This window comes from Hemiscyllium ocellatum, chromosome 9 (assembly GCF_020745735.1).
Source record: "Hemiscyllium ocellatum isolate sHemOce1 chromosome 9, sHemOce1.pat.X.cur, whole genome shotgun sequence".
In the NCBI taxonomy this organism is placed as follows: Eukaryota; Metazoa; Chordata; class Chondrichthyes; order Orectolobiformes; family Hemiscylliidae; genus Hemiscyllium; species Hemiscyllium ocellatum.
The window spans coordinates 95,770,860-95,788,629 of record NC_083409.1 but is presented as its reverse complement, the minus strand read 5'-3'; the positions used below and the strand labels follow the sequence as shown (position 1 = coordinate 95,788,629).

General features: G+C 42.9%; 1 protein-coding gene across 1 annotated transcript in view; it reads right to left on the bottom strand.

Annotated features, from left to right (window-relative positions):
• Nucleotides 1-16,508, bottom strand: part of bcar3 (BCAR3 adaptor protein, NSP family member) — a 178,659-nt gene extending 162,151 nt beyond the window's left edge. Inside the window, exon 1 of the mRNA XM_060830583.1 lies at nucleotides 16,408-16,508. The gene's annotated coding sequence lies outside the window, so the exon portion shown is untranslated. The remainder of the gene's footprint in view (nucleotides 1-16,407) is intronic.
• Between the last annotated feature and the right edge of the window lie 1,262 nt (nucleotides 16,509-17,770).

The window sequence follows — 17,770 nt, the reverse complement described above, 5'->3', positions numbered from 1 at the left end:
CGTTAATTTGCCCAACTACTGTTGCATTAACTAACTTAAATTGAGATGGCAATAGAGATGTTGCTGTTTATTTTGGTGCTTCTTATTGGAGAAGAGCTACTTACAACTCTATCTACTGACCATAGATAGATGGGAGCTGAAAATGTGTTGCTGGTTCCTGATGAAGGGCTTATGCCCGAAACGTCGAATTTCCTGTCCCTTGGATGCTGCCTAACCTGCTGTGCTTTAACCAGCAACACATTTTCAGCTGTGATCTCCAGCATCTGCAGACCTCATTTTTTACCCGATAGATAGATGGGAGAAAAGATGACATCTGATTTCGTCCACTTTTCAAAGTCGAATGACAGTCACTTACTTAGAAGTATAGATAATAAATGGGAGTGGGTCATTCATCCCTTCAAGCCTGTTCCATTATTCAAGGCAATCATGGGTAATCATCCAACACCATGACCTCATCTCACATTTGCTCTATACCCTTTGATCTCTTTAACCTTAAATACTATAGGTAACTCCATCTTTAAAACATGTAATGTTTTCACCTCAACCATTTTCTGTGGCAGAGATTTCAACAGGATCACCACTCTCTGGATAAAGAAATTTCTCCTCATCTCAGTTCTAAATAGCCCCTGGACTAATATGTTTAAACATTCTGGCAGAGAAGCTGAAATACAATTCATGCTCGACGCTATTGTAAATATTTTGTTAATTTTACAGTCACATTGACAAGCAGTTCCAAGTGGATCCTGTATTTGTCCTTGCCTCCACACTGAATTAATAACAGAAACCATTTGCTGTCACATAGTCTCTTGGTTGGAAACTCCATGAATGGCAATAGCATCCTGTGGTCAGGCAATAGGAGGGAGTGACCCCAGGTTATGGATTCCCTGATCAGTGGGAACATCCTTCCTGCATTTATCCTGTCCAATCCTGGCAAACTTTATAGAACACCTATGATGAGTGACTATTTACATTAAGTATCAGATAGCGGACCACTACAGATGTCAATTGCTTTAGGGGAGGAGATGGGAACAATAATGAAGACACCAAAAGACACAATGGACAGAAAAGGCTGTGCAAATTATTCACCTGCTATGTATCCCACTCAGACAGGAGTGCAGTTGTTGTGGTGCAGAACTGCAACCATCAACATTCTCAGGTTACTACTGAACAGAAACCAAATTGGCTATATATATGTTGTGGTTACACCTGTATATCATAGACTAGGAATTAGGCAGCAAGTAACTCACCTCCTGACTCCCCAAAGCCTGTCCATCATCTACAAGGCACAAGTCAGGAGTGTAATGGAATACTGTCCACTTGCCTGGATGGATGCAGCTCCAAGACAAGTCAAGAAGCTCAGCACCACCTAGGACAAAGTAGACCACTTCACTCTGAACTCCATCCACCAACTTAAATATTCACATCCTCTACCACCAGTGGAAGAGAGTGTGCAGAATATCTATAGGATGCACAACAGCAACTCAAAGGGCCTTCCACAGTACCTTGCAATCCTATGACCACTTACCATTTCAAAGGACAAGGGCAGCAGATACACAGAACCACTACCACCTTCAAGTTCCCTTCCAAGCCACTCACCATCCTGACTTGGAAATATATTGCCATTCCTTCAGTGTTGCTGGGTCAAAATCCTGGAAGTCCCTTCTAATGGCATTGTGGGTCTACCTACAGTATACAGACTGCATAGTTCAGGGAGATAGCTCACCACCACCTTCTCAAGGGCAATTATTGTTGTGCAATAAATGTTGGCCCAGCCAGCTACACCCATCTCCCCAGAATTAATTAAAGAAAAACTGCAGTCTTTTCTCCAAAATATGTTCACTCATGTTAAACTGAAGGTTCTGGGTTCAGCCAGAGAAACATGCAGTGCCTCCCATGAGCAGACACGGTATTTTGTAATAGTGAACCAACAAAGCAAGGGAGTTAGTAGTTCAAATCCTACCATGACAAAATGATGTAACTGAATTCAATAAAATCTGACAGTTTACAAATTAAAAACCAAGAATTAAAGCGCTAGGTTATTTTTTCAACTTGAATTGATCACCTGCTACCTCCCTGACCACACCTGCTCGGTCTAGCCTATAGATTAAAGGAAAGACTAGCATTTTTATAACCTCGACCAGGATGTTTTCAAAACAATGGATATAGATTTCTGCCAGTGTGTGGAGCATTATTGCTGACAGAGTGTTCATGAAAATGCTGGGATTATAGTTTGGGATACAGTTGATCAATTTTGTTGCATCAGAAATTCAGCTCAAACAGAGGGGCTGGGGGTTTGCATCTGCTGGGCAAGGATCAGAACAGAATAACGACAATATTTTAATGAAACCATCAGACAGTGATGCCTCAGCTGTCTACTGAACCAGCAGTGTCTCACACCTCAGTAGTAAAAGCTACATGGCCATTCAATCAAGGCGTCCAAGGGGCAGTTGCAAGATCAGTTCATCATCCCTTTGTGAGCTTCTATGTCTCAGTTATGTGAATGGGGAGGATGAGGAACAACAGAAACTTAAAAGCTAAACCTGTGAAACCCAAAAACCTGCCTAACCAACAGACCAGGACCACTGCCTAAAACCAGTGAGAAGGACACACATGATCACTCCACCTTTGACACGGAAGAGTTGGTTCCTGTTACACCCTGAGAGAGTCGGAAATATTGAAGCTGTCAGCATCACACGTACATGCAGTGTTGCACTTCCAGAAAAAGGTAAAAAAGAATTAATTAATTACAACATAAAGTGCCTAAACTGTTTTGTAAGAGTTCATTGCATCTGCAGTTTCATCTTGAAATTTAAACTAAAACAAAATTAGTGGACTCAGTGATTAGCACTGCAGCCTCACAGCACCAGGGACCTGGGTTCAATTCCTCCCTCGGGCAACTGTCTGCGTGGAGTTTTCACATTCTCCCCGTGTCTGCGTGGGTTTCTGCTAGGTGCTCCACAGTCCAAAGATGTGCAGGTTAGGTGGATTACCCATGGTAAATTATCCATAGTGTTCAGGGACGTATGGGTCAGATGCGTTAGCCATGGGAAATGCAGAGTAGGGGGATGAGTCTAGGTGGGATGTTCTTTGGAGGTCAGTGCAGAGGATGCCCCAAAGCACCTTTTACCCTCTTTTCAAGTGTTGTCCCTGTTGCGTTGTAGGAAATACAGCTGCTAATTTGTGCATATTTAAATCCAGTTGAAACAGCAGTGTGATAATGATTAGCTAATGGGTTTTTGGTTTGGGATGAATCTCGGTCAGGAACCAGGGAGAGTTCTGTTCTTTGAAATTGTACCACGGGATCGAAGACGGTTGGTATAGATGTACAGCACAGAAACAGACCCTTCATTCCAACACATCCGTGCCGACCAGATATCCTAAACTAATCTAGTTTCATTTGCCAGGACTTGGCAAAATATCTCTCTAAACCTTTCCTATTCAAGTACCCACCTAGATACCTTTTAAATATTGTAATTGTACCAGTCTCCACCACTTTCTCTGGCAGCACATTCCATACACACACCACCCTATAGAGTCGTAGAGATGTGCAGCACAGAAGCAGACCCTTCAGTCCAACTCGTCCATGCCAACCAGATATCCCACCCCAATCTAGTCCCATCTTCCTGCAGCACGTCCATACCCCTCCAAACCCTTCCTATTTAGATGCCTTTTAAATGTTGCGATTGTACTAGCCTCCACCACTTCCTTTGGCAGCTCATTCCACACATTTCACCCTCTGCATGAAAAAGTTGCCCCTTAGGTCTCTTTTATACCTTTCCCCTCTTATCCTAAACCTATGCCTTCTAATTCTGGACTCTCTACCCGTTCCCCTCATGAAAGGTTTATAAACCTCTGTAAGGTCACCCCTCAGCCTCTGACACACCAGAGAAAGCAGCCCCGGCCTATTCAACCTCTACCTATAGCTCAAATCCGCCTTGCATGAAAACGTTGCCCCTTTGGTCCCTTTTAAATCCTTCCCCTCTCACCCAAAACCTATGCCCTCTAGTTCTAGAGACCCCAAGCCAGGGAAAAGACCTTGTCTATTTATCCTATCCATGCCCTCATGGTTGTATAAACCTTTATACAGTCACCCCTTAGTCTCTGAAGCTCCAGGAAAACCTTTCCTTTATTGGTGAGGGATTAAGTGTAGGAGTTGGGAGGTCATGTTGTGGCTGTACAGGACATTGATTAGTGTGGTCAGGCAGCATCCGAGGAGCAAGAAAATCGACATTTCGGGCAAAAGCCCTTCATCAAGGATGTTACGTGTATGGCTTTTGCCTGAAATGTTGATTTTCCTGCACCTTGGATGCTCCCTGACCTGCTGTGCTTTTACAGCACCACTCTAATCTAGACTCTGGCTTCTGGCATCTGCAGTCCTCACTTTTGCCTAGGACATTGGTTAGGCCACTTTTGGAATATTGTGTGCAATTCTGGTCTCCTTGCTGTAGGAAGGCATGTTGTGTAACTTGAAAGGGTTCAGAAGAGATTTACAAGGATGTTGCCAAGGTTGGAGGGTTTGAGCTAAAGGGAGAGGATGAATAGGCTGGGGCTGTTTTCCCTGGAGCTTTGGAGGCTGAGGAGTGACCTTATAAAAGGTTTATAAAATCATGAAGGACATGTATAGGGTAAATAGACAAAGTCTTATCATGGGGTGGGGGGTGTGCCCAGAACTAAAGGGCATAGGTTCAGGGTGAGAGGGGAAAATTTAAAAGGGACCTAAGGAGCAACCTTTTCACGCAAAGGGCAGTGCATGGATGGAATTACAACATTTAAATGGATGGGTAAATGAATAGGAAGGGTTTAGAGGGATATGGGCCAAGTGCTGGCAAATGGGACTAGACTAGTTTAGGATATCTGGTCAGCATGGACAAGTGAGACTGAAGGGTGAGTTCCGTGCTGTACATCTCAATGACTCTGTGACAGACAGGGCCTTGGTTTAACATCTCATCTGAAAGTCAGCACCTCTGATTAGTGCAACACCCACTCACTGCTGCACTAGAGTGTTGGTCTGGATTTTACACTCAATTCTCTGGAGGGGAACCTGAATCTTCAACTTTTTGCTCAAGAGAGACAGTGCTATCATGGCTATCATCTACAAATACAATTACTCAGACTCTCAATGTAGAGTGAGAAACAACTGTAGGAGCTGTTCAGTTATAAAACCAGCACCAAAAAACAAGTCATGCACAATAAATATGGCCTTGTCAGAATTGCCTCTAAATTGACAGTCAGTGTTTAGCTGCAACAAAATATAACATCAGACTTTGTGTTTTTATTTGGAACATGACTAGCTGATAAGCTGGCTCTTCTACATTGTTGCCATATTACAGACCTTGAAATGAAGGGGATAAAGCTACAAGAAAATCTACAAAAAACAAAACAAGGACAGTCATTCTGCAATCAGTAAGTAAGTCCTGGATAGTTTCTATTTGTACACTGCAGCAGTGTCTGCTCATTCATCACTTAATGGGGCCTCTCAACGGGTTTTCTTGAGGTGAATTACAGGGGCACACTGATACAGCAGGCCAAAAGAATTGCCCTTAATATGTAATCATTGACAGTGAATGGGAACAAGCTACTCAAATACTCCAGTTTATCATTATTTGACACAATCCTGTGTTCAGGTGCTCCTTGTGCATGTTCTGGGTCAGTGAGCTCCCAGTGCAGGCAGGAAGCCCAGGTAATTGTTCTGGTCTCTCTGGTTCACACATGCTGAAGCTATGACCATTTTGCCCGAGTAGCTCTGTGTCACATGAAAGGATACATTCACCTACTCAGTCAGTAAAGATTTAAATGTTTATGCTGCAGTTTAATAATTAACATCTGACCCATCTACATTCAACCCACCAGCATTTGCACAATTGATCATGATGTTATTTCTGCATGATGACCATCATCGATTTGGTTCCTTCTAACACTGAAATCGCCAGTTTATATCGATGCGAACAGAGCGCTTCAAAGCTACCTTTTAACAAGCACGACTTCCAAATCCATCATTCACACAACTGTGTAAACTCTCGTACTCTCACAAGCTGTCATTACTCTAACTAATCCAGAATTTTCACAAAATTATCAGCAAGTAACGTTTTCCTCCAATCCACGACACTTCACAGATTAGAAGATTTAAGACTTAAGGGGCAACTTTTTCGCACGGAGGGTAGTGCGTGTATGGAGTGAGCTGCCAATGGCCTTTTCATGGAGCCACAGAAAATGGGGGGGATACTGAATGAATATTTTGCATCAGTATTTACTGTGGAAAAGCATGTGGAAGATATAGACTGTAGGGAAATAGATGGTGACATCTTGCAAAATGTCCAGATTACAGAGAAGGAAGTGCTGGATGTCTTGAAATGGTTAAAGGTGGATAAATCCCCAGGACCTGATCAGGTGTACCCGTGAACTCTGTGGAAAGCTAGAGAAGAGATTGCTGGGCCTCTTGCTGAGATATTTGTATCATTGATAGTCACTGGTGAGGTGCCAGAAGACTGGAGGTTGGCAAACGTGGTGGAACTGTTTAAGAAAAGCAGTAAAGGCAAGCCAGGGAACTATAGACCAGTGAGTCTGACCTTGGTGGTAGGCAAGCTGTTGGAGGGAATCCCGAGGGACAGGATGTACATGTATTTGGTAAGGCAAGGACTGATTAGGGATAGTCAACATGGCTTTGTGCGTGGGAAATCATGTCTAACAAACTTGACTGAAGAAGTTTTTGAAGAAGTAACAAAGAAGATTGATGAGGGCAGAGCAGAAGATGTGATCTATATGGACTTCAGTAAGGCATTCAACAAGGTTCCCCATGGGAGACTGATTAGCAAGGTTAGATCTCATGGAATACAGGGAGAACTAGCCATTTGGATACAGAACTGGCTCAAAGGTAGAAGACAGAGGGTGGTGTTGGAGGGTTGTTTTTCAGACTGGAGGCCTGTGACCAGTGGAGTGCCACAAGGATCAGTGCAGGGTCCTCTACATTTTGTCATTTTCTTAAATGATTTGGATGCGAGCATAAGAGGTACAGTTAGTAAGTTTGCAGATGACACCAAAATTGGAGGTGTAGTGGACAGTGAAGAGGGTTACCTCAGATTACAACAGGATCTGGACCAGATGGGCCAATGGGCTGAGTGCTGACAGATGGAGTTTAATTCAGTTAAATGCGAGGTGCTGCATTTTGGGTAAGCAAATCTTAGCAGGACTTATACACTTGATGGTAAGGTCCTGGGGAGTGTTGCTGAACAAAGAGTGCAGGTTCATTGCTCCTTGAAAGTGGAGTTGCAAGTGGATAGGATAGTGAAGAAGGCGTTTGGTATGCTTTCCTTTATTGGTCTGAGTATTAAGTACAGGAGTTGGGAGGTCATGATGCGGCTTTACGGGACATTGGTTAGGCCACTTTTGGAATATTGCATGCAAATCTGGTCTCCTTCCTATCAGAAAGATGTTGTGAAACTTGAAAGGGTTCAGAATAGATTTACAAGGATGTTGCCAGGTTGAAGGATTTGAGCTATAGGGAGAGGCTGAACATGCTGGGGCTGTTTTCCCAGGAGCATCGGAGGCTAAGGGGTGACCTTATAGAGATTTACAAAATTATGAGGGGCATGGATAGGATAATTAGACAAAGTCTTTTCCCTGAGGTCATGGAGTCCAGAAATAGAGGGCATAGTTTTAGGGTGAGAGGGGAAAAGATATAAAAGAGACCTAAGGGGCAACCTTTTCATGCAGAGGAAGGTACGTATATGGAATGAGCTGCCAGAGGATGTGGTGGAGGCTGGTACAATTGCAACATTTAAGAGGCATTTGGATGGGTATATGTATAGCAAGGGTTTGGAGGGATATGGGCCGGGTGCTGGCAGGTGGGACTAGATTGGGTTGGGATATCTGGTCGGCATGGACAGTTTGGACCAAAGGGTCTGTTTCCATGCTGTACATCTCTATGACTCTATGGAAGTGATGGAGACTGGTACAATTACAACATTTAACAAGCAGCTGAATGGACATATGAATAAGAAGGGTTGAGAGGAACATGGGCCATGTGATGGCAAATGGGACTAGATTACGTTAGGAGATCAGGTTGGCATGGACGAGTTGGATCAAAGGGCCTGTTTCTGTTCTGTATATCACTTTGACTCTATGACTCTGCGTCAAAGGAATCATCAGTACTTGCAGGTTTGTGGTCAATTGCTTTATATTGGAGTTTGCTGTGATTTTTGAAGCCTTTGGTGCTTTCTCGAGTTTTTTTCAATTCAGGTCATTGGGATTAGATTCCTAGATTAGATCATCTCATGATCATCTGGTTCCATCACGGTCACAAAGTCTATCTGGACAGCCTTCTGGCTTCCTATCGATAGATACGATTGCTCTTCTTCTGCAGGGCTACACTGGAACATTTTGCAACATGTTCTCCTCCATACATTATTAAGTGTCTGGATGAGCATCACTTTTAAAATGCATTCCGGCACTTGCAGCAGCCACCATGCACTCTCCTTTAAGAGATAATGATAGGTTTAAATCATGTAGGCTAACTTTATCACACACTGTCTTCTCACTATTGTGTACCCTCAGTAGTGCACTTGGTGGTGCCTTTATCGAACAATCATTTAACTCAACAGCAACATGACATTTATAAGCTGTCAGCATCAGAAGCAATTGGTGTCGAATTATTCTGTATCATAATACAGTACCTGTTTTTGGGCTCTATGTGAAGAACCTTACAGAATACAAAGAGGCCATTTGGCCCATCATGTCTGTTTCTGCTATTTGAAAGAGCTATCCAATTGGTGTCACAACTTGCACTCTGACTGAAATACCTCCTTTTCAAGTATTTCTCCAATTCTCTTTTGAAAGTTACTCCAGACTCCGTTTCCACCATCGTTTATTGCTGCATAACACTATTTCTCATTGTCTCTCTTTTGGTCCTTTTAACAATTATCTTAAAGTCGTGCACTCACTCCCTAACTTCACTGACAGTAGTATTAATTATCAATTCCCTTCACAGTTATTACACACCTCTATTAAATCTCCTCTTAACATGCTCTGTTCTAAAGTAAAAATCCCAGGCTTCTCCCAAGGTTTCTGTAGAACTAACATCCTACACCCTAATACATTCCAATAAATTTCCAATACCTTCTGCGAAGCTTTGACATCCTTCCTGATGTTCAACAGCTAGAGCTGCACACAGTTGAGTTTTACCTAATGATTTGCAAATGTTTACTATAACTTCAGTTCTGTACTCATGTTTCTAATTTATAAAGTCAAGGACCATGCATACTTTACTAGCAGCCTTATAAAATTTGCCTGCCAACTTCAAAGCATAATGTAAGTTGATAAATATGAATGTTACCATCAGACTAACCAGCACCCAACCAAACTTTCGTTTATCTTCAAACTTTTTTTTTCTGTTTCTCCATGGGTGTTTTCTCATCAGGTTAGTGCCTCTTAACTGGATATAGCTTGAGAAATACTTTTTATACATTCACTTGCACGACATGGGTATCGTTGGCCAGCATTTCTTGCCCGTCCCTATTTGCCCTTGAGAAGTTGGTGGTGTGCTGCATTCTTAAACCGCTGCAGTTTTAAGCATCGAGCAGCTGGCCGATTTCAGAAACTGAGAGTTTTCAGTGATTGACAATGAGCCATTTTCAAATACACATCGACTGATCATTTTCAGACACGTGCAACGCTAGCTGAGAGTCAATTGTGCAATCTGATCCTTGGAATTCTGCTACTGCTCATCTGCTGTCGTGGCTTGCTACCCTTTTGTGCTTCCTCTGTTACAGATCACCCAGCACCAATCTGTGACATCCATCAAGCAACTCTACTCTCAGGTCAAACTCTTGCTCTGCTGCTCTCCACTTTACCCTGTCGAACAGATCGCTGCAGCCTTTCAATTCTGACTAAATGGCTGAAATACTGACATTTTATTTTCAGGATTTTTAAGATTTTGTTTTAAAGCTTTGCAATGTCAAACACATCTTCCATTGTCTTATGTGTACACTGATGTGTACACCGATAAGTAGAATGTGAATATATTTAATATTAACACAGCTTTTTAAGGATTGTTGTAATCTTCTCATAGGTGTGGTTTCTGCCTCTGATTGGTGTGGCATTAACGTTATGAACCACATTGGTCCAAGCAGGTCTTGCTGCACACAGGGATGGACAGCTTATTTGGCTGAGAGATGGCGAATGGAATTGCACATTACACAAAGCAAACAGTCTCAATGTCTAGCCTGATGGTGGAGTGGCTCTTTGATTATCCACTTTGTTGTGAAGACTTCAACTTTATTTTTTACACTCAAATATTTGATTCCATTATCACTGGGAAATATTGTACTGACACAACAGGCATTGTGCTTAGAATAAAAACAGCACAATGTACTTGCATTATGATAAATATTACAGTGCACTGGTACACTTTGTGCTGTCCTTATTCCCATTTACAGTAAGCGGTTGGCCTGATGTTTACTTGAGTGTTAACTATATGTTTATGTCACCACAAATAGCAGCTATTTAGTCAAAAGGAAATCTAGCTCAATAGTTGCTAATGATCATTAGCCCATGCAAGTGTACCTTACGAACATCAGGTACCAAGAGGAAAGAGCTTGCTAATGATCTTCTCAAGCCCCTGACCCAACTTGTAGCTCAAATGTTTATAAGCCTCCATTGTCTTATCAACAGAACGTCATTGGACTGAATTGCATCATTCCTCCTGCAGCTCCTTCAGCCTAAAGACTTCAGGCTTAATCCCAAACAGATTACATATCAATAGATCTACCTATCACATTCTCCGCCCCCACCCCAACCACACACCCCCTCCCATTTATCTCTCAGTCCCCTGCCCACAAGCCTCATTCCTGATGAGGGGCTTATGCCCAAAATGTCGATTCTCCTGCTCCTCGGATACTGCCTGACCTGCTGTGCTTTTCCAGCACCACGCTCTCGACTAATGTCTGTCACCTCTAGAGACGATGATATCGTGAATGCTCCCTTCCAGTTCTGTGTCTCCAACAAAATAAAAAAAAATGCCCATTACCTAAACACTTCTCACAAACAAATCTCTCCTTTTGCCCATGTTGCCGCTAGACTCCATGGTCTTAACGTACCTCAATCGATGTGACAGTCTTACAAAGAAAGATCAATTCTGTGCCCATCATCAAGCACCTGTCAATTCTAATCCCATTTTCCAGCGCATGCCCTATAACCTTGTATGCTATGGTATTTTAAGTATTTATCTAACTATTTCTTAAATGTTGTTAGGGTACCTTTTCCATGATTCTTTCAGGTAGTGATATTCTAGATAACCCTCCAACCTTTATGTGAAAAAAAACCTTTAAATCGTTTCTTTGCCTCCTGCCCCTTTCCTTAAATCTATGCCCCGATTCTTCCTGTATACACTATCGATTACTTGATTGTTGAGATGGTTAAATCCCATCTGATTTGATTATTCAGTTGGAATTATTTAAATATTTTCTGATCCAGCTTGACTTCTACTGTAAACTTTCTAACCACAGCATGTACTACAGCTATTCATCTACCTTTTGCATTAAAAAAAATTCACCTTATGCATTCTGAGTTCTATATGATGAATTTCCTCATCTTACGATATGACATACTGTACATCCCTTTATAAATGGTACTTTGGCAATTTTCTGGCAGAGAATGTACTGAAAAAAAATCTTGCAAGGAGCGGCACACCAAAAGCTAGTGCTTCCAAATAAACCTGCCGAACTATAATCCTGGGTTGAGAGATTTTCAACTTTGTACACCCCAGTCCAACACTGGCACCCCCAAATAATGGTTTCTTCAACTCCATACACTGCTGACCACTATTGACATTGTCAGGCACTTATACTGCTTGTACAACTGATAACAACCTACTTCAGGCTACACTGCTTGTACAACTGATAACAACCTACTTCAGGCTGCATCATCAACTGCTCGCAACTTGCCCTTAGCACAAGGAAAATTACAAGCAAGCAAACCAGTTTTGCTAAAGCACCTATAAACGTTTGAGGGGTGCCTTGAGAAATTGGGAAATGATAATGTAAATTATGAATTCCTAAACCGAACAGCAAAGCTGCTCACCCCAGCAAACATGGTCAATCTGGGCTCGGACCTGGATTCAATGCAGTAATTTGAGAAACTGGCATGTGGATTTTACTTGTGCCAAAGGGGAAGTGATTCTTGCTATGATCTTAGGAGACGTATGAATGTTTTCTGTGCAATACCTCCACATTGATAAACTAGGTGGGTGGGTTTAGATGGGTGGGGCATTGAATTTTAATTCAAGTGCAAATTGGGTGGCTGTGAGTGTTTTGTAAACGTGCTTGATCAGGAGATAAGTGGGGGTGGGGAATGCAGCATTCTCCTGACTCCTTGGCAGACAGGAAGAACACAGAAAGAGCAGCATTCACGTTCCTCCTAGCCCTACAAGAACTACTTACAATACACTTTCAGCTGTTCCTTTCAGGATCACTGGTCACTTCACTCCACACACACTCTACACTCAACAACACTTGAACTTTTATGAGTAGCATAGCACACCAGCTGAAATATTGAATTAAAACTCGCGTCTTTTTAGAGTCACAGAGTTGTACAGCATGGAAACAGACCCTTCAGTCCAACTCGCCCATCCCAAGCCAATCTAGTCCCACCGGCCAGCACCTGGCCCATATCCCTCCAAACCCTTCCTATTCATATAGCCATCCAGAAGCCTTTTCAATGTTGCAATTGTACCAGCATCCACCACGTCCTCTGGCAGCTCATTCCATACACGTACCACCCTCTGTGAGAAAAAGTTGCCCCTTGGGTCTCTTATTTCTTTCCCCTCTCACCCTAAACCTATGCCCTCTAGTTCTGGACTTCCCCATTCCAGGGAAAAATACTTTGCCTATTTATCCTATCCATGCCCCTCATGATTTTGTAAACTTCTATGAGGTCACCCCTCAGCCTCCGATGCTCCAGGGAAAACAGCCCCAGCCTGTTCAGCCTCTCCCTGTAGCTCAAATCCTCCAACCCTGGTAACTTCCTTATAAATCTTTTCTGAACCATTTCAAGTTTCTCAACATCTTTCCAACAGGAAGGAGACAAGATTTGCACGCAATATTCCAACAGTGGTCTAACCAATGTCCTGTACAGCTGCAACATGACCTCCCAACTCCTGTACTCAATACTCTGACCAATAAAGGAAAGCATATCAAACGCCTTCTTCACTTTCCTATCTACCTGCGACCCCACTTTCAAGGAGCAATGAGCCTGCATTCCAAGTTCTCTTTGTTCAGCAACACTCCTACGGACCTTACCATTAAGTGTATAAGTCCTGTTTTCCAAAATGCAGTACCTCGCATTTATCTAAATTAAACTCCATCTGCCACCTCTCAGCCCATTGGCCCATCTCATCAAGATCCTGTTATAATCTGATGTAACCTTCTTCACTGTCCATTCCACCTCCAATTTTGCTGTCATCTGCAAACTTACTAACTATACCGCTTATGCTCACATTTGGTGGGATAGCCTTCTGCTTATTTTGATATGTTCAAAAAAAAAATCAAAGAACCAAAAGATCTTTTTCAATGTGATAAGACAGCAGTCAGATGAAAAATCATTCCTCACCTCCTCACTGCATTGAGGTCATTTGATATTCATGAACTACTTGCAATGAGTGCATACATCACTAGAGCACACACCAATTGCCGTTCCAACATAAACCTGTTGAATTCACTAACAGTGATATCAGGTCATTATAACAAAAATCAATCAACAATGATTTAACAAAATAAATACTAGGGTTAACAAACTAAATAAGATCTGCCAGAATTTTCAATAGAGTTTGCATATTGTGGTTCCATTGATTTTTCTAGAAAATCACAAGTCTTCATAAAACCATAAAGTGCTGGTTAGGCCACAACTGGAACACTGTATGCATTTCTGGTCACCACACAATGAAAAGGATGTGATTGCACTGGCGAGATTTACTAGGATGTTGCTTGGGCTGGCGGTTCTGAGCTACAGGGAACGATTGGAAGAGCTAGAGTTAAGGGGTAAAGGTTGAAGGGGGGGTCTGGATAGAGGAGTACAAGATTATGAAAGTCATAGATAAGGCATAGATAAGGAAGGCACTTTTTTCCGTTAGTAGAGGGTCAATAAGCTAGGGGCACAGATTTAAAGTAAGAGGTAAAATGCTAAGTTGAGAGACAAGGAGAAATCTTTTTACCCAGAGGATGCTGAGTGCCTATAACTCACGACTTGAAAGGGTGATTGAATCAGAAACTCTCAACATTTAGATATTCACCTGCATTACCACAGTCTCCAAGGTTATGGGCCAAGAACTGGAAAATGGGATTACTGTAGTCAGAGCTTTGTTGACCAGCACAAACATGATGGGCCAAATGGCCTCATTCTGTGTAGGAAACATGCATGAGTCATCGTTCTTGTTAAGGCTGTTTAGCAGGAAGTCCACAATAAAAATATTGAAATTTTTCAAAGGGTTGTTATTTCCCAGAGAAAGAAAGTGCCTGGTAAATATTTTCCAATCACTCTGACACTCGCAATGCACCAATGTGAATCCAATCAAAACTGTAATAAGAGTGACACACGCTGTGTTTGTTTTTATCCCAATCCCAACTGAAGTTTCCCTGAACACTTATCCAACTTGAAAGTGCATCTTTTAGATGAGGCATCACACTGAGACTCCACCTGCCCTCTCTGGCAGGTCCACCCAACTCCCACTGCACTATGTTGAAGAAAAGCTGGGTAATTCTCTGAAATGGCCTGGTCAATATTTATCCCTCAGCCAAGAGAAGTGAAAAAAAAACAATAGATTATTAATTGGTCATTAGGCCATTCCTTTCAGTGGGGCATAAACTGACCACAGTCATTAGGCTCTGATATGTCCCCGGGTTAGGAGTTTGCTGCATAAGCCAAAACTTCAAATTCAGAGCTGGGAGTTTTTGTTGCAGACGATTCGTCCCCTGTCTAGTGACATCCTCGGTGCTTGGGAGCTTCCTGTGAAGCGCTTCTGTGACGTTTCCTCCGGCATTTATAGTGATTTGTATCTGCCGCTTCCGGTTGTCAGTTCCAGCTGTCCGCTGCAGTAGTCGGTATATTGGGTTCAGGTCAATGTGCTTATTGATTGAACCTGTGGGTGAATGCCATGCCTCTAGGAATTCCCTGGCTGTTCTCTGTTTGGCTTGTCCTATAATAGTAGTGTTGTCCTGGTCGAACTCACGTTGCTTGTCATCTGAGTGTGTGGCTACTAAGGATAGCTGGTCACCAACTAGCCACAAAACGACATGACCAGCTATCCTTAGTAGCCACACACTCAGATGACAAGCAACATGAGTTCGACCAGGACAACACTACTATTATAGGACAAGCCAAACAGAGAACAGCCAGGGAATTCCTAGAGGCATGGCACTCATCCACAGATTCAATCATTAAGCACATCATACAGGCCACTGCAGCGGACAGCTGGAACTGACAACTGGAAGCGGTAGAGACAAACCACTACAAATGCTGGAGGAAAGATCACAAAAGCGCTTCTCAGGAGGAATCCCAAGCACTGAGGGTGTCACAGAGAGAGGGGACGAAACGTCTGCAACACAAATTACCAGCTCGGCGAACTGAACCACCACCACATCAACGAGCACCCGAGCTACAAATCTTCTCCCAAACTTTGAACTTCAAACTCAATTCCACTTCCATTTCATATAACTGCTCTGAAGATACCGTATCTAGTCATACTCCAACAAAGATATTTCCTGTGCGCACATGTTCTTACAGGATATTCCTCTTATCAACATTTTTAAGGAAAACGTTAATCCGTTTAAAATAATTGGACTCGTTAGGAAGTTTTTTTTCAGACCTGGAGATTTCAACCGGCGGATTTTGTGCTTCAGTGTTAGCAAGGGACCTCTGCAAATAACGTAGCATTGTTTAAACAAGCAGATCAGAGAGGAGGTGACCTTTAACACTCAACTCCGGTCCCCAGCCAACACCTGAAAGCAGTAAAACATTTGGAATAGAAGTTGCAATTTCTTTTAACTCATCCGGCTGCCAAATCAGAAACAAGGCAACGCTGGGACACTGACTGAGGGAGACAGAGAGAGGGGGCTGCTGAGGCATTTCACCCGGAGTACCTCAGCTACAGGACACTTGCCCGAACATACTCAATACCCCGGACAGTTATTACATACACAGCGCCCTACAATATTATCACAGCATTCACTACCACTCGACTTGAAAAGTTTTTCTTCCCCCCCCCCCAAGACCACACGATCAAAACTTCCACAAAGCAGCCCCGCGCATTCATTGGTGTTTACGATTTAAAGTTGCGCCAATTTCCTAATCTCATCCAATTTTTTTAAAATTGCTGTTAGATAGATACATCGTGTTTCGCCTAAAGTTGAGCTTTTAACCCACCTGCCCAGACACCACAGCACAGTGGGTTAGTGAAAGCTGCTTCTCCACGGGACAGAGCTGAGCTGCAGTTACCTCCTGGAAGAGTTCGCTGTGAGAGTGGTTGTATCCTGTCTGACGAGGAGACCCTGGGCTCTGGGTGTGTGTGTGTGTGTGTGTGAGAGAGAGAGAGTAGGCTGCAATGTTGAGAGCCTGAATCAGTGCCAGCCCCCAGCTCAGCCAGTGGACGGGGCAAGGTCATGGAATAGCCTTCAGCACAGAAAGATAACACCGTCCAACGTTATGGCCGAAGAAAAGGTAAAAGACGGATGGTGACTAATTGTAAGTGGCAACTGATACACATGTCGTCAAATAAGTACAGTGATAAGAAAGCTCATTCAGTTCTCGTGTTCCCCTAAGACCCTGGCCAAGGGCGTTATTATATTATCCTCCTCCCAGGATTTACTGAAAATTGTTCAAAAATCGCTTGCAGCGAGTTGAATCACAATTCTCCCTTTGGACATCGCTCTGTGACCACAGAACACCCAAAAATCATGGCACAAGATCATCTCTCTCTCTTGCTCCTGCTGTGGTAGTGTCACTGTCTTCACTTTTCCTGGTTTCAGGGTCTGAAAAGAAAATGGGATCATCTTTGATCGCTATCCAAAGTATTTTTGTTTCTAACTTATCCCCACCTCCTTTTTCTGCAGCTCCCCTTATACCCAATCCCAGTCCTGAAGGAGGGTTACACCTGAAACAGTGGCTTCTCCACCTCCTGAAGCTGCCCAGCTTGTGTTCTTCCAGCCTTCTGCTCATCTACCAGGGCATTTTTATGAGCAGCACGTTCTTCTGTGATGCCCCTCATGGTCAAATAAACCAGACCTCAAATAAAAAGGATTCACTATTTCTACAAGCTCATTTAGAGTGACAACATGATATAGCTAAAACCCAAGCACCAGCGAGGGGGAGGGGTAGTGGGACAATGTACAGAGTTGGATGATTAACTGGTCACATTGAATGACAGAGCCAACTCAAAGGGCCTGCTTCTACTTTCCATGTTTCACTCAGTGAAAGTTCCTGCCTTTCGGATTTAAGGATTCCCAATAATGCAGAATCAGAAAAAAACACTAATTATGGATGAAAGCAATTTTATGTTCTATTCCTCAATTACCAGTAATGTCACCAGGCAAATTAACTTGCCCATTTCACCTTATCTGACTGTTATACAACCATTCGAATCCTGTTACCTTTAGTGGTGCCCTCCACACTGTGGGGATTTTGAATGCTTTCAGATGCTCTGAATAGGATTTTACCTCAGCTATGAAACAGTACATTCAGCCACTTCTCAAACTCTAGCTTGCAGACTGACTCATTCCAGTTTGGGTCT